At 41.5% G+C, this 24162-nt stretch overlaps 1 protein-coding gene and 1 long non-coding RNA gene across 4 annotated transcripts in view; one reads left to right on the top strand and one right to left on the bottom strand.

Moving 5' to 3' along the window:
- The window catches only part of RIPOR2 (RHO family interacting cell polarization regulator 2), a 176970-nt gene that overhangs the window by 59212 nt on the left and 93596 nt on the right, over nucleotides 1-24162 (bottom strand). Inside the window, exon 1 of one of the 3 annotated variants that reach the window (XM_084619309.1) lies at nucleotides 14072-14218. The exons of the other annotated variants lie outside the window; for them this stretch is intronic. The gene's annotated coding sequence lies outside the window, so the exon portion shown is untranslated. Of the gene's footprint in view, nucleotides 1-14071; nucleotides 14219-24162 lie in introns of those variants that run through there. 3 annotated transcript variants of the gene reach the window in all.
- LOC311515863 overlaps nucleotides 1-24162 on the top strand; it is a 79541-nt gene that overhangs the window by 32373 nt on the left and 23006 nt on the right. The window lies entirely within an intron of this gene.

Genomic DNA, 24162 nt, shown 5'->3' with positions numbered 1-24162 from the left:
GGGCTGGGGGTCAGCCTCCCCCAGCCAGCCCATCCACGCTGCCTGGCCCCGGAGGTGGATCGGGGGGGGCGAGGCAAAAGGGGCAACAACGTTAAAGCGCTGCCATGGCAGCACTTTAACGTCGGCTGCATACGGGCCAGTACCGGCAGCCACTTTTTACTGGTACGCCGTACCGGCCCATACCAGCCTACTTTCACCCCTGCTCAACACTAAGGTACAATTTGCATACCCTCACCTCCCACACATCCGCCAGCCGGCCCTGTTAGCATGCCAGACCTCAAGCAAAGTCTTACAGAATGTCATAGAGGTGACGCCAAGAGAATATTAAATAAATCCAAGTGTTCTATGGAAATGAGTTTGAAACTTTATAGAACTGTACAGAGAATGATCTCTATTTCCTATCTACAGGTTTTCTGAACCATTCTATAGAATTCTGCAGCAGGGATATAATTCTCTATCAAATTCTGTGGGATGGTTCAAAAACATATAGAAAGGTTATTTTCTAATAAATTCTATAGGTCTTTTCCATAAAGGCCTTTCCTTCCCCCCCAGTTCTGCTCCTTGGGGCAAACAGGAGGGGGTTAGTTAAGAAGAAAAGACAAAATCACTTCCTCTCCCCCCAAAATTCGTTATAATCAGACTTACACTTACATTCTCGGTGTTACACCAATACACTTGTGTAACTGAAAGATTGGCACTTTGTCTATCTGCCTTTGTATTTTCTTCTACTTACATACAGCACATGGACAGAATCTTGTGAACATGATTTAGTTCTTGCTATGGTAATTACAGTCAGACCTAGTAAATCCAAATCAGATAACTCCATTTGTATGCAGATTTTAAAAACCCCACAACCCTCAGTTGAAGAAGCCAATAGTACACTTTGTACATGCTACAAGATTAATTACTACCGGGGTGCTGGAATTATTTGTATAGTGTGGTTGCTGAGAGCCATTGAACTAAACTGCAAACCCTGTATATAAATGGAAACCACTTCAAGCCGGAGGTGTGGCAGCACCCCCTGTTCTAGCACCTATGGTTACTACTAAAATCTTTGAGACACAGCGACTTGTGGATAAATCAAGCATTGAATAATCAGATCTCACTGCATTCATTATTATTGAATTGCAAGGTATGTATCCTGAGTAACTTTCCCTTGCATAAATTAAAGCTGCATAAATTTATAACACTATTTTCTCACATTCTGTTATTAAAAACATTCACTGTGAACTTGATATGCTGTTAAGGATCATATGAGAATCACACTATGGCTTGCAGTCCGGTACCCTCACTCTTTTCTTTCTCTCCTTTGCTAGGATTGCAGAGTTCTCAGATTCATATGGTAGTAAAAGGTAGTCAGAAGTTGTTTAACCATTTGCTCCATGCACTGTTTGGTCATAGATAATTGTGTTCTGCCCTTTTGCCAGTGAATGTAGCTAGACTCTTGTTTAAATGGTGATTACATGGGAACACCAACCGTCAGATTGTAACGTACTCAGATACAACAGTGATGAGATATCAATACCTTCACAGATAGAATATGGTTCCAATGAAGAATCTAACTGACTGATAATGCAAATGTCTCAAGGAGCCCTTCTCTAGTGCCCTATTCAGTGCTAGAACTAAGTAATCTCAGTGTAATGAGTGAAAATCTAAAACCACAGATGTGAGGAAGTTCAAATGTGAAGTTCCCACAGCGACTCCCTTATCCACGCACAAAAATAAAGTGATTTGTATGAATGTAAATGTTGCTCAATTTCTGCAATTTATACACAATGTGTGAGATCCATTACATTGAATTTACTGGTCTTGATTCTCCACTAAAGCTTGTGGGGAGGTTCTGCAAAAAACATTAACTTTGAAAACTGAAATATTTTGGCTAAAATATTAAATGTATTTATTTTTAATTCAGAAATACTGCCATGGTGCCTCATGCTCCCATTCTCCTATACAGGTGGGGCTTCCTGCTCAAACTACATGTTCCATGATGCACCATGGTGTCCGCTCTTGATGAAAGGAGGTGGTGCATAATGGAAAATGAAGTCCAGCTGGGAATCCTGGCCCATCAAGGAGAATGGAAACATGAGACAAATGAACTACCACTCCCATGGGGCACTGTGATGACATATCTGAATCAAAATAGAATCACAGAAGTTTTGGACTGGAAGGGACCTTGAGAAGGCAACTAGTCCACTCCCCACTCTCAATTAGATTTCAGATGAAAACTTTTTGGTTTTAGGGCATTTGTGTTTTTCAGTGAAAAAACTGAAATTGTCTGTGGAAAGCAGACATACACTTTACAAAATGAATTATTTTGCAAAGTGTGAGAACTCCATCTTCTGTCAGAACAGTTGAATGGAAAGTTTTTTGGCCAGCCCTATTCTCCACTGCCTTGCAGTTGTGTAGTCTTTTCCACCTGTGCACAGTGGGTGTAAAACACTACCATCTGACATGGTAGCACTTTACACCAGCTTCACACAGATGTCAATGACTGCACAAAGACCAAAGCAGTGATGAATCAGGGCCATGCTCTTACATGGGTAGAGCATGTAAATACACTAAACTTGCATTATGTTTTTTTTTTAAATGGGAAGATTTAGAAAAGAAACCTCCCATTGGATAATTGCACAGTGAAAAGAAACTATAACATATAGGAGGGCTGAGGTTCCTTTCTTGCCTTCAGCTGAGACATGTGGGACTCAAACAGGTTGAGAGTTCAGCACCTGCACTTACTGACATGAGAACACATTGAAACAAAGGTTTTGTGGGCCAACTTACACATACAGAGATGCAGGTACATCTCCACCGATTTCAGTGGGAGTAGCACGTGGTTATTTGAGGACAGTATTTGAAATCTGAGTATCCTTAATACACCATTCCTAAATTTTAATATTGATTGAACTCTTAGTATTCTTAATTCTTAGAATGTCCTCTACCCAGCACGTGGATCCTGCACTGGCAGAGGAATGGACTGGCACTTTCCATCTCTTGCTACTATGATTTATCTGAATGTCTAATAACTGAAATAAATGCAGCTATGTTTATTCCAATGGGTGGCTATCCAGATTAACACAACTTGTATTTGTGTATACATCTAAATAAGTGCACTCAGTGAGCACTAAAATGAGTAAGGAAAATGTCACATGGTCCTATAGGCCAGTGGTTCTCAAACTAGGGGCGCCGCTTGTTCAGGGAAAGGCCCTGTCGGGCCAGGCTGGTTTGTTTACTTGCCGTGTCCGCAGGTTCAGCCAATCGCGGATCCCACTGGCCGCAGTTCACCGGTGCAGGCCAATGGGGCCTGTGGGAAGTGGCGCGGGCCGAGGGATGTGCTGGCTGCCCTTCCTGCAGCCCCCATTGGCCTGGAGCGGCGAACCGCGGCCAGTGGGAGCCGCGATCAGCTGAACCTGACGCGGCAGGTAAACACACGGGCCCGGCCCACCTGGGCCTTTCCCTGAACAAGTGGCGCCCCTAGTTTGAGAACCACTGCTGTAGACTGTTCTTATTTCCCAACTAATTTTTTGCAAAATGTACCTACCTAACCACACACTCCTTACCTTGCCCCCTCCAAGAAGTGCTAAACAAAGTGGGACTGCTAGAGTTTGTGCTCAGTAAGAGAGGCCATTCAGAGGCACCCCACACCCACCATGGAGCCTAGTCTCTCTTCAGCAGCACAGTGACGCCACAGATCCACTAGCTAAAACCCTGCGTATATGGTAGGAACGTGCACACTGGATGTAGTTGCTACTGTAATTCCTTGGTGCTTGCATTAGTGTGATCAGTAATGGTGCCTGCAAACCCCACTGAGATTCGCTATGCAAAGTCTATTTATTTGGACTTTTTGAAAAGTTACAGAGTACAGCCCTTCATATGTACCATGTCTTAAATTTTAAAACAAAGCAGTTTTTTAAATTGAACATGAACTGGGCACATAAAATTACTAAAGCATAAAAAAATGTCCTTTCATGCCTGGATAACTCAAAAATGGCCAAATGCCATTTCACTAGACTTTCTGTACAATAGATACATCTACCTTCCTATGCATAGACTAAGAATAAGCATGAACTTTTTTTTTTCCAAGACATTCTGGGGCCTTTTGGGCAGGGTTTTAGAACAAACGTGTTTATTGTAAATGATAATTTTCCTGCTATTGTGCTGTAGTCTTCTAGGAACGTACTCTTATATGTGATAAAAGAAAAAACAGACACCTTATTAAGAAAATAATTTGGCTATTTGGATGCTTATACCAGGAGATGATGTTCCAGAAAAGAGGCAGTTCTTAACTTTGCTCCAGTATTTTCCCCAGGAATTGAAATTAGGGGGTTGTGTTCGAATTTACAGGGGGGTAAGGGTTGAGACCATGAGGGCAAAAGTGGGCTGTATGGCACCACAGTAAAAACTGAAAAATGTTTCACGACCATCTTATTTGATTTAACCCATGTTTCAAAAATCACACAAGTTGGCTATTCAAGTATTCCATGAAGCACTACATCTACATCTTCCTTGATTTCTTATAATTTTGCACAACTCAGTTAATGAACTTTTCAAATGCAGTGTGCTCATCTTTGGTGGCTTCTTGTGCGTCTGGTACTTCTAGTCCTTCATTTCATATGCTCATTAGTTCATTCACATGATCAGGCAGAAGGCAACTTCTTTCAGAACACAACATTCTATTCAATGACAAAAAAGAACGCACACCTGTAGCTGTTGTTGACTGGGAGCAGCAAGAGATGAATCCTACTTCTTTCATCCCAGGAAACATAGCACAAAGATTGCGTTGAGCCACTAGTGATAAAAAAAAAAAAAGTTGAAGTCAAATCTTCATTCCTTTGTTGTATGACATTCCACTCCATGTTCAAATTCTCTATTCTGTCCTGATCATGTGCCAGCCCCATTGCTGGTAGTGCCTCATTCCACTCAACTGTCGGTGTTTTATAAGACAGGGATCTACTCCACGGAGGTTGGAATAGAATCTACAACGGCAACTTCTGGATTAAGAATCAACTCTGTGTATTTTTTCAGCTGGCTTTACAAACACTTCTTCTCCTCTTCACTTATATTGAATTAAGTGCCTTCATTAGTCAACTTCTGGACTGAAGTCTTTGCTTTTTCCAGTATGTTTTTAATGGATCTCTATCTGATTGATCCAAGTGTAGCTTCCATTGCTGGATAAAGATCTACAACTGTTGTAGCAGATGCCTGGATGGCATTGTTTAATGACTCAAGTGGTTTCAACAGTAGATTTATAAGACAGAGAATGGCGATTGTCTTCTCTGAACGTAGTAGCAAAATTGTCTTCTCTGAGTCCGCCAGCCTCACTTCTTAGATCCCATCTTGCTAGATACTTTCCAAAGGCAATAATAATGGTTTCAGTAATTTTAAGACAACAGCCAAAGATCACTCATGAGAAACCAGTGAGTTTCTCCAGGTTGAACTAATCTGAACTTCAGTTCTAGAGCATCTTCTATTTTTTCTAAGATGTTCAGTCTTTTTGGACTCTTGTTGAAAAAAAGAGTATAACAAAGACATAAATTTATGGTTTTTTTAAATGTCTTTTGAAGATTCTGCAGTTAGTACAAGTGCTAGCTGAGTAGATCATAGAACTGGAAAGGACCTTGAGAGGTCTTCTAATTCAGTTCTGCTTTGAGTGCAGGGGACTAAGTATTATCTTGACCATCCCTGACAGGTGATTATCACTGGAGGTTTTTAAGAGCAGCTTAGATAAAGATTCCACAACCTCCATAGGCAAGTTATTCCAGTGCTTAACTACCTGACAGTTAGGGAGTTTTTCCTAATGTCCGACCGCAATTTAAGCCCATTGCTTCTTATCCTTTCCTCAGAGGTTAATGAAAGCAATTTACCTACCTCCTCCTTGTAACAACCTTTTAGGTACTTGAAAACTTTTACCATGTCCCCTCTCAATCTTCTCTTCTCCAGACTAAACAAACTCAATTATTTCAATCTTTCCTCATAGGTCATGTTTTCTAGACCTTTAATCGTTTTTGTTGTTCTCCTCTGGACTTTCTCCAATTTGTCCACATCTTTCCTAAAATATGGTGCCCATAACTGGACATAATACTCCAGTTGAGGCCTAATCAGCATGGAGTAGAGTGGAAGAATTGGTATTGCTACATACTTTCTGCAGTTCTCCTTCCGAGGCACTCATTTCCCATTTTGTATATGTGCAACTGATTGTTCCTTCCTAAGTGAAGTACTTTGCCTGTATCCTTATTGAATTTCATCCTATTTACTTCAGACCATTTCTCCAGTTTGTCCAGATCATTTTGAATTTTAATCTTATCCTCCAAAGCACTTGCAACCCCTCCCAGCTTGGTCTCATTGGCAAACTTTATGAGTGTACTCTCTATGCCATTATCTAAATCATTGATGAAGATCAGAACAGACCCAGGACCAATCCCCACTCAATATGCCCTTCCAGCTTGACTGTGAACCACGGAGAACTACTCTCTGGGAATGGTTTTCTCACCAGTTATGCACCGACCATATAGTAGCTCCATCTAGGTGGTATTTCCCTAATTTGTTTATGAAAATGTCATGGAGACAGTATCAAAAGCTTTACTAAAATCAAGCTATATCACTTCTGCCACTTGCTTCCTAGCCACAAGGCTTGTTGCCCTGTCAAAGAAAGCTACCATGCTGACTGTTACTTATCACCTTATTACTTTAACTTATTGTTACTTATACCTTATTATGCTTAATTATTTGCCGCTTGTTGCCCTGTCAAAGAAAGCTACCATGCTGACTGTTACTTATCACCTTATTACTTTAACTTATTGTTACTTATACCTTATTATACTTAATTATTTGCCGCTTGTTGCCCTGTCAAAGAAAGCTATCATGGTGGTTTGATGTGATTTGTTCTTGACAATCCATGCTGACTGTTACTTCTCACATTATTATTACCTTAACTTATTATTAAATTAATTATCTTATTATTACTTATCTTATTATGCTTAATTATTTGCTCCATTATCTTTCTGGGTACTGAAGTTAAAATGGCCTCTGCAGTATGTATAGGAGAGAGTAGGGTTTCACTTTTCTCTACACAAAGCTTGTACTCCATCATGTCTTCCAGAGAAGTTTGCAGCTCCATCAAATGCACAAGCAGCCATCTGTTTGGGCTCCAGTTTACAAGTATTTGACTCTAAGACGTAAGTTGTCACAGATGCAGCTAATAACCTGAACCTCTAGAAATGCATCTATTGGTCTACCACTGCCATCAAGATAATGTATGCAATGAATTAATACTTGACGCCAATTTGCATCGGCAAATTTATCAGCCATGTAGGCAAATTTTTTAATGTGATGAGAGAGAGTTCTTCATTTTTTCAGTTGCTGTGTCTTTCACTGCATGCTTCTAGCCAGTCAGTTGAGTTTCTTGCATAAAGATAGTGAGCATTTGTCAGCCTTGATCGTAAACAGTGTCCAACTTCAGGGTTAACAAGTGACAATGCATTTTAACATTGGCCTCCGGTTTGCAGTATCTCTTCCCAGCATTCTTAACAGCCTCATAAAGTACTTCTAAAATTGGCTTTGAGAGTGACTAGCTTCTAAGGCTTTCTGCATGTCAATGGGGTCTAGAGGCTTAGTGTTTTGCAGCCTTTTCATGTAGTTTGTCAGCATTGGGTTTGCTGATTGGTCTGGAAAACCAAGTTTCTCCAGTTTTATCAGTCGTAGCAGTGGGAAGCTTTCCTTCTTCGTAAGCTTTTTTGCAAGAGGTGCATTACTAGCCATTTTTTCCAACTTCAATAAACGGGAAAAGTTTGACCGACAAACATCAGGAACTGCCTTCAAGTTGTAGAGACACTGTTTATTCAGTAGGTAGCTGTATTTGTGCTTCGGTCTGTTTGGATGTAGATACAACACTTGAAACTTCAGATGACATATTGGTATATTCTTGGTTGGTTTGACCACTGAGGAGGGGATGGGGGAATTTAGGGTGGGGTGTAGGGAAATCCCTGCTTTTGCTCCATATGTTGAAACAAAACACTCCTATGGCTATTTGCTAACTTGCTTGTTTCCAACAGATTCACTATAAGTGAGTTTATCCCCTTCATTTGCCTGAATGGAGAGGCTTAAATAATATGTCTAGCCTGACTGACCGTACTAGCATGATCTTTTCTCAAAGCTAAAGAGTAGGCTAATCCCAGAACCTTGTCATATACACCCTGATCAAATTCTGTTGCAAATCCAAAAGCTGCTCTAATTGACAGAGGTTTTGCAGTTTGCTATTTAATGGCATCTTTTGGACAACGTTAAATTTGACGAATCTCCTAGATGCTTTGGCTAAACTACTATTGCCCTCTGAAAATCAGATTACTAGAAACAGATATGGTGTTACCAGCAGGCTGAGCTGACCTCAGAAGCTCCAGTTACTGTAGTTAATCTGAATGTTTGAGTGTCTGATGAGTACATATTGTGAGCAGTGGGATAGCAGAAATTAGACGGCTGACTGTCAGTCAAGGTCAACTTACCGTATGCACTAAAGGACTATGGTGCTTCTGATGCTTTAAAAGGCTGGGAGATAAAATGTAGTATTGTGAATGCTTCATGTATTGCATTGGTTCCAGGGAACTGTAAGTTTCAATTTGTTCCTTGTACTGAAAAGCAGAAAGAGGCCTGCATGTTTTGTGGCTAATCCATCATTTCTTTTGTGTTTACGGGGGGGAAAATTAGAGAATACAAGAATAACAGAAAAAGGCAATAAAAAATATATTAGCTCTTTTTTTTTGTTATTGTTGCTCATGCTTAAAGAATTCACATCCTAAGGAAGGCCTTAGACCAAGAGCTTGTGTAAAAAAGACCCAGGCAAGCACCTGTAATTGTTAGTAGCAGACTGCAGGTACCAAAAGCAATTAAGGAAGAGTTTGGGTTGCCTATTTTTTTCCATAACTTCCTGTTACAAAGACAGTCTGTGCTGGTGGTTGCTTTTTAAACAATGCCAGAGTGCAACAAGACCTTGGTTGTGTTTCTGCTACTCCTTAATTAATCAGGCATGAGTGGGCTTGTGCATTGTTCAGAACCGCCGCTCACTTCAGTATCAAAGAGTTTTAAAAGTTTGTACTTTCAGCTTTCAGTGCTCTGAACCTAAATCCCATGGAAACTGCCTTGGGAGCCCAATTCTGCTCCTACTGCACTGCCACAGACTTCAATAGGAGCAGGGGCTGGTCCTTCACCACACATAATTTGCAAGGTACTGATTATTACTATGTATAGAAGAAGGCATGTGTTTTTCTTTGCAGTGAGTGTTTGTTTTATCGATGGTGAGCGGTGGTGTATACCAAAGTGGACTTGACTTACCCTGCTGCCATAAGGATATGGAAATTGCAGCCCCTCCACCCCCATTCCTGCTGCAGTGAGAGCTGCTGCACCATTCACCCCCAGGGGAAGACAGTGATTGCATTGCTACCCTCTATTTTCTCATGCAAGCTCTACCAGGAAAGGAGACTGTAGTATGATGGGGTTGGACTGGAGAAAGAGTGTCAGTTTCAGGATAGACTAATTTGGTGTGAGACCTGAAAAATCAGGAATGGAAACTGGTCACCAGGCTACCACCAGACAAGCACAGGCCTCTCAGCATGCTCAATAAAGATCTCTTTCTTACAACTCTCCCAGCTGCATCACTTATTGCTAATGAAACAGGCAGCTGTTTGCTGAGGGCTCAATAGGTGTCCTGCTGACAGGGTCTCAGTGTATCGAAAGGGACTGAGAGGCTTTTTCCATTGGACCACATGAACTGCAACCATAAACTCGATGAACATTAAATCCCACCACATGAGGGTAGATCCATCCCCATCATCGTATCCACTCATTACACCTGAACATAGCCATTATATGAACAACATACCCCCATATCTCAATGTCTGTACTTTGACTGGTTAAACTCAGGGAGATTGCAGATTATGTATTCCTTACGCCACCCGTTCCTAAACTGAATTTCACACCCCTTGATAATCTGTACCTTATTCCCTGATAACAGAAACTTCTATGCCTAAACTCTGTACAGTTTTCTTTTTACTTCAACATTATCTTAATAAAATTATTAAATCTGCTGAGTGCTCTAGCCACATTCCCCCCCAACCAGCACTCTTCCTTGCAGGGAGAGCACTGGCCAGCCACTGGTCCTGCAGCACTGCAGGGCCTGAGAGAGCTTTTCACCACCACCATCCACCCACCTTCCAAAGGGATTTACAGCTGTGGACAGGTGTTAGCTCTGGAAGGAAGTTATGTTCTGCTTTCAGTTCACACCAATGTAAAGCTGAGGTCAGTCCACTGCCATCAGTGGGTTTACTCTGGATTTACACTGGGAAAAATTAGGTCTTTCATCAAAAGACCTTTTTAACTCATTGTGGCCTGATTCTCCTCGCTGGCTTCCACTGGTGCAAATCGGGCATAGATCTGTTGAAGTCACTGTGCAAAACTGGCATGAGCAAGAGGCAAATCTGTCCCTTTTCTTCATTATAATATTCAGATTCTCTAACCAATAAAATTTCCTTTAAAGAAATCATGAGAAGGGTGAGGAGACATGAAGCAGAGTGAATCTCACAGAGAAACCAAGCTCCTGCTAAAAGGGAAAACACCCAGAATTCTTAGCATTTCACTAATAGAATCATCCAGTAACCATATAACTTGAGGTTGACATGACAACAGCCTGTATAACACTACTACACATCCCCATCTACATCTATTAACCAGCTCTGTGCGCATGCTTCTAAGGCATTGCTACATTGTCCATTTACAGCTGGTATTCTTTGCGGGTTGAATGACCACAAACACAAGCTGCCTGTCTCCCTCAGCCAGCAGCTTAGTTTGGCAGGCAAAAATTACCCCAGTAAATGAGTTGTTCCTGAGTGTACAGTGTTGCTAGCCCCTGCTGCTCATAAAGCATAAAGTCAGATCAGGCATCCCTCTTTTTTGGGAAGAAATGGTGCACATATAAATACTTGCTTTACTTTTATCCCTACTCCTTCCTAGTAAGAAGGCAGTTGTGGCCCATTTCTGAGTCAGTATGTACTGTGAAAATTATCTCTCCTCTTGATCAGGTTTATATGCAGGGCAAAAGGCTGCTATTTAAGTTTCATGAACACAGTGCTAGCAGTTCCACTCAGCATAATATAATAAGATGTATCAGCGTATGATCAAGGCCAGGCTTTGCACAGCTGTTACTTTGGGCGTTTGCGGATGAATGAAATGGTCACAGACCTTGACACAAAAAGCAATAGCAATCCATTTTACTTGCATATGCTGGGATGGTCCCCCTCAGGCTCCTTGAAGAGTCTTTTTCCTTTGAAGATCCCAAAGTGCTTAACAAATATTAATGGTTTCATAGCATCTCTGTATTCTCATTTTACCGGGGTGTAAACTGTGTTACAGGGACATAAATAGAGGTGTAAACACAGAAAATTTCAGAGGAAGCCTTTGGTGGAACCAGCAGTGGAACCCAAGAGCCCTGACTCTCAGTCCACTGCTCCAAACACCAGAAAACACTCAAGAAAATGTCGCCTGGATACAAAAAGGTAGTTTAGGGTCAAGTTACAATTTTTATATATCTTAAGCAATATGTGGCTTTTCAAAGACTTAAAGTCCAGGTTGTCAAAGTTAATCTGTAGTGACGAGTACCATAGGCAGTGCCCCCACCTTTGCAGGCTGCAGGGATTTTGAATTTACAGAACAAATTATGGAATGTTTGGTGTATTTTAGAGCTACAGTGTATCATTTATTTAACCATAACCCATCAGTGTTGAGTTATTATCAAAAGACAATTTGCCATATTTTCCTATTTATTTAAATCAGAACTCCCCTTTGTTTTCAGTAGGGGGCCCTGCTTGAATATGGACAGGACAATGTGGACCACAGTAGCCCTGTGCAGCATATTCTGCCTCTTGTGAAGAACCACTTTTAAGTGAAAAGAACAGGAGTACTTGTGGCACCGTAGAGAAACGGTGTGAAACAATGGGTGTTGCCATGCACACTGTAACGAGACTGATCATGTAAGGTGAGCTATTACCAGCAGGAGAGAAAAAAAAAACTTTTGTAGTGATAATCAAGATGAGCCATTTCCAGCAATTGACAAGAACATGTGAGGAACAGTAGGGGAAAAAATAAACATGGGGAAATAGTTTTACTTTGTGTAATGACACATCCACTCCCAGTCTTTATTTTTCTCTCCTGCTGGTAATAGCTCACCTTAAGTGATCACTCTCCTTACAGTGTGTATGGTAACACCCATTGTTTTATGTTCTCTGTGTATATAAAATCTTCCTACTGTATTTTCCACGGCATGCATCCGATGAAGTGGGCTGTAGCCCACGAAAGCTTATGCTCAAATAAATGTGTTAGTCTCTAAGGTGCCACAAGTACTCCTTTTCTTTTTGCGGATACAGACTAACACGGCTGCTACTCTGAAACCACTTTTAAGTAATTTCTCAGCTATGACTGGCAGCTAGCACAGTAGAGTTTTTCCCCTGGGAAGCAATTTCCTCATCCCCCAATGCCACCCTCGTTGGACACACCCCTGCCTTTTGTTTATTCACAGAGAGAGATTTGTTCTTGAATACTAATTAGCTGTTGGAGAATACTGATGATAATGCTTCCAGTTTGGGAGTGTTTCCTGCACTCTCCTGCTGTGTGACAGCAGCTAAAACACAGTAATTAAGATCAGCGTGGCAAAATGCATAGTCGGATTAAATAATGCAAAACTGGTGCTTGAAAATGTGCAGCTTTGCCAAATACCTTTATATTTAACCTTCAAAATGGCAAAACAAACAAACAAAAACAAACACCATCTTCCAGAAAGTGGCCAAACAGCCTTTTTAAAAAGTTTAAAGATCAGATAGGATAGGAAGACAGGATTAGAATGACCTTTTGTGACCAGACAAGGTGGGTGAGGTAATACGTTTTATTGGACCAACTTCTGTTGGTGAAAGACACAAGCTTTCGAGTGTACACAGAGCAAAGTGTGGTGCAACGTGAAAGTGCAATATGTTTGCACCAGTTCGGCTTGGGCACTACCCAAGGCTAAAGGGGGAAGAGTTTAAGAGGGTCAATCCTTTCTCAAACTGATAATACCATAAAATCTTGCTGGGAATAGAAAAACAAAATCGAAGGGAATTCTGAGATGTCTTCTGGATAGAAACAAGCTTCCATGCAGTGATAAAAATGATTAACACGCTTTTCCTGGCACAGCTATTCAGATCCTTAAAGAATGCACACAAACAAAAGGGGTTTTTTCAAATGTACAGATTACAACTACACAAAAGATTGTTTCAAGCTCTCTCTCCCTAAAACCCCACACCAGTGTTCTAGGACCTTCATAGACTATAGGCTTGGTACAGCAACTGCTTTTGTGACAACAGCCTTCAAAAAAAAAAAAAATCCTCCAGCTACTAGCTTGATTACTTGCAATCTCTTACAATTTAAGTCTTTTATTTTTCATTTATAATATTTTTCCTTTCCATTTAGTTCCCCACTATCTCATCTGCTCATTAGGGCAAACTGGCTGGCAGTGGTAACCTAGGTAGAAATACCAAGGACAACTTCTCCAAACTCAGTGGATTGTTTCACACTATTGACCTGTGATTGCTGAGCCATGGAGACATAACATACAAAGTTTACTCTTACAGTATATACTTTCTGTACCATTTTTCCCTACTCTTGAGCACTCTTCTTGATTTGGCATGTTCATACTTTAGAATCCACCACCTTCTACAGACATTGTAAAAACCGTCACAGATTCTGTGATGCTCAATTCATTTTACAACTTTGAGCTCCACGCATAAATTCCCTGTTGTCCTGCAGTGTCCCACTAATCTCACACATCTATTTTAATAGTAATGGTAACATCCATCTTGTAATTTAATATTGACAGTTAGGAAAGCATTTGTTGAAACATAACCATAATTACTTCTAGAACTTCCTAACACACTGCAGACAGCGAATGCACAAAACTATAGCATCCAAACCGACACCATTCACAGTGATAATCAGAAGGATCCAGGTTTATAATTCTCATTAAAACCAGGAGGGGGGGAAAAAAACCAAACCATGTACCTACCTAAATATAGAGATTCACATTCATGATAGGGCTGCTGAATGCACTGGCTTGTAACCCAAAGTTCCTCTTGTACAGTAGAGCTTCATAACAAGTACACTAGGCTCTGACTAGTTGGATGTGTATTGTTGTCTTCACAGTCAACCATGGTTTAGTTGGTGTTTCAGATTTAAAAAAAAAAAAAAAAGGCAGGGGCGGGGGGGGAGAGGAGAAGCCGTCACCAGCTTGTCTTCAACCGCTGTCTCTGATCTGACTCACCCTGCTACCGGGAAGAAGCAGTAACTACACCATTGTCCCTGATAAAGTTACAGGAGGAGACGAGAGGGATTGTGTGTGTGTGTGAGAGAGAGAGGGCGTGGGGAGCAGTGCCGGGTTAGCCTAATGTGTGCTGGGAGCTGAGGCTCATAGAAACAGCTGCTTGACAGATCGTTTTAACTGGCTATCGGAAGCTAGGGCGGTGCATTTCTTTCTGCTTTCAGCTAATCGCTCTGGCATCCTCGCCTCCCCTACAAACATTCCTGTAATGCAGTTCCCCACCTCTCCAGGGAACTGGGGTTTGGTTTCTTACATATTGATCATTTAAATAGAAGTGACTTTTTTTTTGCCTAATCTAATACACCACAATCCTTTTTATGCAGTCTCTTTGTAAATTGCTCTGCAGCTAAAATAGTCTCTTAAACTATACAGGGACCTATTTTGCTTAAAGGCTTTATAAAATAAAGGGGTGGTTTTTGTTTGAATGTATTCATTTCTAATATGCTGTGTTTAAAAGGGCACTGTCAAGGCATGTTTTATACCCTTAAAAATCTCTCTCTTTTCTAGAATGAACTCTAGCAATTGACATCTCTTTCCATGAGATGAACACACAGTTGTTGCAATAGGGTAGTCATAAATGATCAGCCACTGGCCTTATTTTTATAGAATAAACATAATAAAATCTGCCATACTGCAGCAGGTTACAGGTCAATCGAGTCCTGGCCCACTCGTTACTTGATGCCAAATGTGCAATGCTGCACATAGGTGACTCCTTTCTGATCCCTGTGACATTCATGTTCTGGTCTGATGCATGAGATTTGATTGTCTTTATCTCAGCACATGTAATTACAAATGTAATTTAAAATCCAGCCATTGTATCTGACTTGATGACTTCCTGTGGCAATGAGTTCCACAGTCTGTTGCAGGAAGAACTATTTTTTTATTTGGTATTATTTATGTAGCACTCAATAATGCACTAAGTGCTATACAGAAAAAATAAGACTGGTCCATGCCCCAAAGAGCTTACAATCCAGGAGCCTCATACTACAGATACATATGACTGATCATAATGTTTATTACCAAGAGTAGTTCATTGATGCCACAGGCCCATTTGCACTAGTGTGCATAATAGTTGGTAGCATCTGCAAGATCAAGTTCTCAGTTTAGACACACTAAAGTGTAAAGACGACACTAGAAAGGTGAGTCTAAGTGAAAAGAGGGAACCTTACATTTTATCCGTTGAGCCTTCTTTCTTGCATTACCATCGGGCAGGAGATAAAGAAAGGAATGACCAAGTTTCACATCAAATTCTGGAATATTTCTTTCAAGTAAAATCTTCTTTCTTCTATTGTAAATAATCCCAGTTATTGTGATCTCTCTTCATATGTCAACCCTGACAGATCTCTAAGCACATTTATTACTGGTCTCTCACCCTTTTCATTTTTCCAGTGCAGCTTTTTTACAGTGAGGTGACCAAAATTGGACATAATACTTTAGGTATCATTCAATATAATGTCTGCACAGTATTTCCTGTATTAGTTTCTGTCCCTTTAACATTTTTAGCTGCTGTGCATTGGGCAGACACCTTCAATAAACTGTCTACAATGACTCCTAAATCTAAGAGCAAACAATTATGTGGATTTGGTAGACAAATACAATTTTGAAGGCTAATCAAATTTGCAGCATGCAAGCATTGACACTGTCTCTTAATATCTACATCTTTATACGTTCTGATTAAGTATGTCACGATGGATGAAATTCACCCTTTCAAATGCAAATATTTTTCAGAGACGACACGTGACCTTTCACAAGAATGGTACTTTAGAAGTGAGTTTAAATAACAGCAAAGATGTGGGCTGTAGCCCACGAAAGCTTATGCTCAAATAAATCTGTTAGACTCTAAGGTGCCTCAAGTACTCCTGTTCTTTTTGCGGATACAGACTAACACGGCTGCTACTCTGAAACCCAGCAAAGAATAAGCGGGTTTCAAAATTAGGACCTGATATTACACCTTGTACAAATGAAAACATGAGAGTATATGTTTTAGAAGACATACAGCTTGCTGAATCTGATTGCCCCTTTCAAATCATAATAATGAAGATATTTTATTCACGTTGTATATAGAAATTAAATAGGATGCTACAGCTTTGAAAAATAGTGGAAATGAGAGCAAACTTCTCGAGATTCAATTAAAGCAGAAATAGATGTTCTACATTTCAAACTAACTGAACTCTGGATGCAATTCAGAGAATTTGCTGCCCGAGAAAAGCAGCTGTGCTCTTCGGGCTGCAGGGGAAGAGGAGAGGGAATATTTGTTAAAAGCTATAAAAGTCACTTCATGTATACTTAATACGCTTCTGAGTCTATTTCAATCTTTTGAGGTGGTGGGTGACAGGCAGTGAATCTGGAGGCCTGGCTTATTTGTTAAAGGTTCTCAGTGCTGGGGTTTACTTGCTATATCTCACCTTGACCCTGACACTCCTGAAATAGATATTTAGTAATTACTGTATATACCCAGTGTGTTGCAAAACTTCCTCTGAGTCTTGTTATATCCTCTTACAGGAGGTTTTTAGAACTTAGTGTGACAGAAACTAATACTTCCTCAGTTCCAAGCGTCCTTTTCTTTCCAAACAAATATTTCTTTATCCCATCTGTGTGCATAAGCCAGGGAGATATAGTCTATCCTTCTGGGACGTCTCAATATCATTTTGCAGTAGCAAATGCAGACAGATGATGACCCTGCTCCTAATGCTATAGCCTGCTGAAACCGCAAAGAACCTCCATAGTTTTAACAAAGCTCTGGATAACATCATCTTTGCCCCACTGTCCTTCTGCATGTTCATTGACCCCGGCACTCCTGCTTTTGAAAGAATCAGTCATTTCACATGTTTGCTGTTTTGCTAATTACGTGGAAAATGCCAGAGAACACTGCCTCCCTCCATAATTAGGCAGGCCTAAAAGCTGCCATTGTATTGTGATTGGGATAGTGCTACCATACCTATAAATTATTCACTCTGCTGAAGTGTAATATGCTGTTATGTTAAAAATGGGTCACCACTTATGTCCTAAGTACAAATCTCAAAGTGGCAGAAGCAAAACTGATTCTTGCTTACTCTACTAAACTAGAGTGACCTCTCCAAAGTATTCTGCATTAAAATTAACCTGAAGCTGCAATACACGTATGTTTCCATTAATGATACACTCTTTCATAATACCTGGCAAATGCACAGTGGTTTACAAACACTAATGCTCAGAACAAGCCTGAGTGGTATTCACCCCCACTTTACAGTTGGGGAAACTGAGGCAAGGAATCTTACATGACCTGTTATGCTGCTCAAAGCCTACTTGTTCCACATGGTTTGCAACCAATAACCCAAGGCCAAAGAGTGAGTCAGGGCTAGAGGAGAGATGAAAATTCAAGAGTGCCTAAATCCTGTGCTCATACTAGCAGTTTGTGCAGCTCTGCCTCTCATAAGGGCTGGACACATCTGCTGGCAAACAGACACTGTAAGCTATGTGGTGAATCTCTTAAAAAGTCCTTTAACTTTTCTGTTATCCCATGGTCCCTGTGGCTCCAAGCCATAGAATCTGCTAGGGCAGCAAAGGGCAGGAGAGTCTGAGGCATTCAGCTCCATTGCATTGCACTGCCACTAAGCTGGAAAAGGAAAATGGGGTCATGCAGTCTGGACAGAGTCCTCTCACAAGTTGCCTTTGCCTTCAGCAAATTCACAGAGGTCTGAAGGGATCCCACTGGATTTGGGGGCTGAACCCTGGGATCATTTAATGGGGGGGAAAGCCCTGCCCCCCCAAAGGGACAATCTGAGAAAACTCTCAAAAAGAAAAGGAGTACTTGTGGCACCTTAGAGACTAACCAATTTATTTGAGCATGAGCTTTCGTGAGCTACAGCTCACTTCATCGGATGCATACCGTGGAAACTGCAGAAGACATTATATACACACAGAGACCATGAAACAATACCTCCTCCCACCCCACTGTCCTGCTGGTAATAGCTTATCTAAAGTGATCATCAAGTTGGGCCATTTCCAGCACAAATCCAGGTTTTCTCACCCTCCGCCCCCCCCACCCCCCACAGACTCACTCTCCTGCTGGTAATAGCCCATCCAAAGTGACCACTCTCTTCACAATGTGTATGATAATCAAGGTGGGCCATTTCCTGCACAAATCCAGGTTCTCTCACTCCCTCACCCCCCTCCAAAAACCACACACACAAACTCACTCTCCTGCTGGTAATAGCTTATCCAAAGTGACCACTCTCCCTACAATGTGCATGATGTCCCACCTTGATTATCATGCACACTGTAGGGAGAGTGGTCACTTTGGATAAGCTATTACCAGCAGGAGAGACATCATGCACATTGTAGGGAGAGTGGTCACTTTGGATAAGCTATTACCAGCAGGAGAGTGAGTTTATGTGTGTGGTTTTTGGAGGAGGGTGAGGGAGTGAGAGAACCTGGATTTGTGCAGGAAATGGTCCACCTTGATTATCATACACATTGTGAAGAGAGTGGTCACTTTGGATGGGCTATTACCAGCAGGAGAGTGAGTCTGTGGGGGGTGGGGGGGGGCGGAGGGTGAGAAAACCTGGATTTGTGCTGGAAATGGCCCAACTTGATGATCACTTTAGATAAGCTATTACCAGCAGGACAGTGGGGTGGGAGGAGGTATTGTTTCATGGTCTCTGTGTGTATATAATGTCTTCTGCAGTTTCCACGGTATGCATCCGATGAAGTGAGCTGTAGCTCATGAAAGCTCATGCTCAAATAAATTGGTTAGTCTCTAAGGTGCCACAAGTACTCCTTTTCTTTTTGCAAATACAGACTAACACGGCTGTTACTCTGAAACCTGAGAAAACTCTGTGAGTTTGAAGAATGTGGCAGGTATCAACGTATTTAAAAATGTCTATTATGGGAACTGCTGTCTCTCTGATTACTGTCATGCTGCCTGCTACCTGGGTACAAAGAGGTAACTTAGTACTGAGTGGTTTTACACATTGGCAGGAAGGCAGACAATAACTGTAGATAGTCCAGCCACTGATAATCAACAAACCATTCAGGTCTCAGTTCCTCTGAAGGTTTGTCCCCACCACACACTGACCAACAGGCTGGTAATGCCACGCTGGAGATTGAAATCCATGCATCTCACCAGCAGACCCGGGAAAGCTTTTCATACCACATCAGTGGGTCTGTCAGTGGATTTCAATTAAACAAACAAAGGATATTTAATGCAAACCAGAAAATCATGTTAATTTGGCATGGCTGAGGTTAAATGGCAGTGAGGACCATTTTCCAATGAGAAAAGTGAAACAAAGGACTTTGAAGGCATTAAAAACCTTGGCCCTGAAGCTAAGAGCAGGTTGAAAGGAGGCAGCAGCTTCGAAGGCTGTATCTCTCCACTCCCAGATTTTGGGGTGTCTGTGATAAGTTAGACCTGCCTAAGTTGCTAGATAAGACAATATGCAAAGAGGACTTTTTTGTTGTTTTAACACTTTTCCTCCCTGTTTGCTATGTTCCCATGCATAAAAGAGTAATACTTTGCTTTGAAGAGGCTGTCTCCCAGAGTCACTGCATTTTCATACTGATCACAGGGTCTTGTGAAGGGAAGTCTCTGATTAAAGCCAAAGGAAGCTGGGTCTGCTAAGAAAAATGGTCACGTAAACAGAAGAGTTATAACCCCGTAATTCAAGTCTAAAATCATGAATGCATTGCGGGGTATCACTCTGAGGGAAGTGTGGGTGCTGTCACTTGAAAGGGGTGCCCACAAAGAAACTGAGGAACAGCTTCCCCTAAAGTGTGACAGTCCCCTTTCCACAAGAGGTGAGCAAATATGGTCAAGAATCAGGACTGTAACTTCCAGGTTTGGATAGGAGGGAGAAAGTTCACCTTGGTATCCGTAAGGTAATCATATTATAATAATCCAGTAACCCCTCCCATTCTCTACACTGCCCTCCCTCATTGCTCTTTTGTTTTCCTCCCACTACCATCTTCATCCCTTCTCTTGCTCTTCCCTGTACATCGGGCATGCCCTCCCAATTGCCATAGAACAAGCACACTTTGTTCCACAAAGCTTCGCAAAACCTACAGATTTCACATTGCGTGCAAATAATAACCCATGTGCATCTTCTGTTTCCTCCCCTTTACTGTGCTGCTATCTCACCTGAACTCGTCATTTGAAATGTTTTACCTTCGCTTGTAATAATGAATAGCATTTGCACATGTAGTGCTTCTCACCTGCAGACCTTAAAGCACTTCATGAAGTTGGGCAAGCGTTGTTATCCCCATCTTACAGCTAGGGCACAGAGCAATTTTTTGGGTTAGCCAAGGTTCTGCAATGAGTCACAATTAGAACCCAGTTCTCCTGAATCCCAGCCCTGTGTTCAGGCCACTGCTCCACAGTAATTCCTCTGCCACAGTTAAGTGGATTGACATGGGAGTGTGTGTGTTCTTGGGGGCAGGGGAGTGAGGGAGTCCCCACTGCACCAGCCAATTAGAAGAGGGAGCTGTGGGGTCCAGAGGAGTGCTGCTCACTCAAGGCAGGGACAGGAAGGGGAGTTTCCCTCAACTTTTAGTAGAGGGGGGAGGAGCTGCATGCTCCCTAACTTATGCTTGCTTTTCCCCGTGCTATTGGCCCCTCTTACATGCAGGTTTTTTATGGCAAACAAGAAAAGCTCACAAGAGGGCTTGACGGAACTGTACATTCCAATTTCTCATAATGCTTAGCAACCAATGCAGGCCAAGCAGCCTTTAAGTGCAAGCCAAGTGTGTGTGCACGTATGTATGTCTATTACTGTGCCTTTCTCCTATTTTTTCCTGTTTTTTTGAAAAGCATTCCATGTTCTCTAATTAGTATGCATGAAAAACTGCTAAAAGCTCATGGTGTCTTACTGGACAGCCAAAAGTCAGACATGTGACGAGATGATCAAAGCTAATGTGATAATCTGAGGTCTAAAGTGACAGGTGCTGAGTATCCAGTTTGTTTTTCCCTAGAGAGACGCTCAGAGGCACTGTTCCATTGTTTGTTATTAACTGGTTTATGGGAAGGATTTGTGCTAGATAACTAAGGGCAGGTCTACACTTAAAATGCTGCAGTTCCATGTCTGAGAGCCCCAGTGTTTCATATTTGGGTTCATGCACATCCCTAACACAATAATGCATCAGAGACATTTCTGCTGAGTCCGTGTGACGAATGTGCCGGGCCAAATTCTGCTCTGAGTTCTACCAGTGTAAATCCCCTGTAGCTCAGAAATCAGTGAATTCACTGGTGTAGCTCAGCAAAGCTCAGCCCTCAGTGTTTTAATATCCAGCTGAATTGCCATTATTTTTTTACCCTAATCACCCCAATACAGGTAATGTCTACGCTGCATCTGGGAGCCTGTTTCCCAGTGTGAGTAGACAGACATGGGCTAGCTCTCCTCAAGTTAATGCAGTAAAAAGAGTAGGGTAGCACAGGCATTAATTTGGGTTAGCTGTCTGATTACAAACTCGTTCAGACTCCCTTGGGCAGCTAGCCTCAGCTACTGCCCATGTTGCCCCCACCCCCGGCTACACTTTAGTATGCTAGCTCGAGTAGAGTTCGTGCATCTCCGCAATGTAGACGCACCTCTAGTAGTGCCATTTAGTCACTATTCGGAACAAAAATTAGAACCTGTTTCTTAACCATACTACCGCTAAGATACAGCTGTTGCTTTCTTTTTAATACACTTTTCAGTGCGTATTTCCATGGCTTAAAAATAGCAAATGTAAAAGTGCACAACTGCTGTGCGAGTGAAATGCCTCTCTGACTGCAATAACCTTTCTGCTTCTGTAAAGCAATGATCCTAAACTGCATCTGCTAAATGGTTAAATAGAGAAACCACAGCAGACAACAGTTTATATATCCTGATCTGCACTCTCCTAACATCCTATGGCAGGAGAATAGGAAATTGGTGGGTTCCAGCTTTCTCATGGAAACTGATGTTTAATCACCTGCACAAATCTAATGTTATTATGGAAGGGAAAGGGACCATTTCCTCTCAAGAGGGCAAACAGCACTATCACCATGCATCTCACCAGCAGACCCGGGAAAGCTTTTCATACCACATCAGTGGGTCTGTCAGTGGATTTCAATTAAACAAACAAAGGATATTTAATGCAAACCAGAAAATCATGTTAATTTGGCATTTGGCATGGCTGAGGTTAAATGGCAGTGAGGACCATTTTCCAACATATGACCTATGTACAGCATTTGAAGTGATTAGTGACAGCAGCCCAGCACTAATCAGTGGCTCGTGCCTCTGATTAAGCTAACTTTTCCTGGTTCATGACAAGTGTCAGGAACAGAAATGGCACAAAGCTACCCAGACTGAGGGGGCTGAGCAGAGTACAACACAACTGTACTGCCTACTAGTCTGCATTAAAAAAAAAAAAAAAAGGACATGCGGTGCTAAAAGTGAATTCAACAGCATTGTAAAACTCTACCTTTTTTTGTTTTATATGCTTCTGAAAGCTTTTGTCTCAGCCCCTTTCAACATTTTTTTTCTAAATTAAGAGAGCCTCATTATACAAATAGTATCACCTGACAGGCAACATTGTCAATAAGCGTTTAAGATCTTGTAGAAGCTCTTTGGGTTTATGTGATTATTTAAAATGTCCCTGTCTGCAAGAGCTAATCAGAACACATCTTCTTAGCTCAAAGTGACTTTGCAGTCAAAAAAATAATTAAAAAACTACAATGTGGGTTTCCACATATATTCTCTGTGACTTCTGAATTATGACCAGATACTGCAAACCCAACTTGAAAAAACTCCCACACTGATTCTGTTTATAAACTAAAAGATGATTTTACCATATGCCCGCAGAGAAATCAAGTTTATGAAAACCAAGTTGTGCTCTTTCTGGTTTTTGCATCTCCACCAGCAATAAAGATTCAGCAACTGGAGCTCAGATGACAGTTCTGCTGATGAAGTATGAGGCACAATAGAATCCCACTCGCTTTCCTGCCGCTGTATTAGCTCTGTGATGCTAACAGATGCAAAAAACCTCTTTTTGTCAGGAAATTCAGATGTGACTCTGAATATACATGTGGAGAGATTAGTTTTGAACATAGTCAGTGTTTTGTTTTTTAAACAGTAAACACACTTTAATCAATAATATGCCTTTTATATCAACTTCAGGACCATCTGCATCCCAGAACTAGGGTTTCACCAGAGTGGAACAAGAATGAGGTATAAAAATGATATATTTCTATGATTCTAAGTCTGGAAGGACCACAAAAAGTCATCAAGTCCAGCCCCTTGTGCTAGGGCAGGACCAAATAAACCTAGACCATCCCCGACAGATGTTTGTCCAACCTGTTCTTAAAAATAGCCAGTGATGGGGATTCCACAACCTCCCTTGAAAGCATTTCTAGAGCTTAACTACCTTTATAGTTAGATAGTTTCCCCTAATATTTAACCTAAATCTCCCTTGCTTAAGAATAAGCCCTTTACTTCTCCTGCTATCTTCAGTGGACATGGACAACAATTGATCACAGTCCTCTTTATAACAGCCCATAACATATTTGAAGACTATCAGGTTTCCCATCTCCTCCCCTCCCCCATTTTCTTTTATCAACATTAAAGATGCCCAGTTATTGTAACCTTTCCTCATAGGTCAGGGTTTCTAAATTGTCTATCACTTTTGTTGCTCTCCTCTGGACTCTCTCCAGTTTGTCCACATGTGATGGGGCATCCACCCCACACTGTCATGTAAGGGGTTAATAGGGCCCTAGAGAAACTGTGTGGGGAAGTGACCGAAAGGAGAGAGGCTGTGAGGAGCAGTCAATCTGGGCCCAGCAGGCCCAT

Source organism: Lepidochelys olivacea (assembly GCF_965140295.1).
Source record: "Lepidochelys olivacea isolate rLepOli2 genome assembly, chromosome: 2".
Taxonomy (NCBI): Eukaryota; Metazoa; Chordata; order Testudines; family Cheloniidae; genus Lepidochelys; species Lepidochelys olivacea.
The sequence above is the reverse complement of the archived record's forward strand: the minus strand, read 5'-3'. Positions and strand labels throughout refer to the sequence as shown.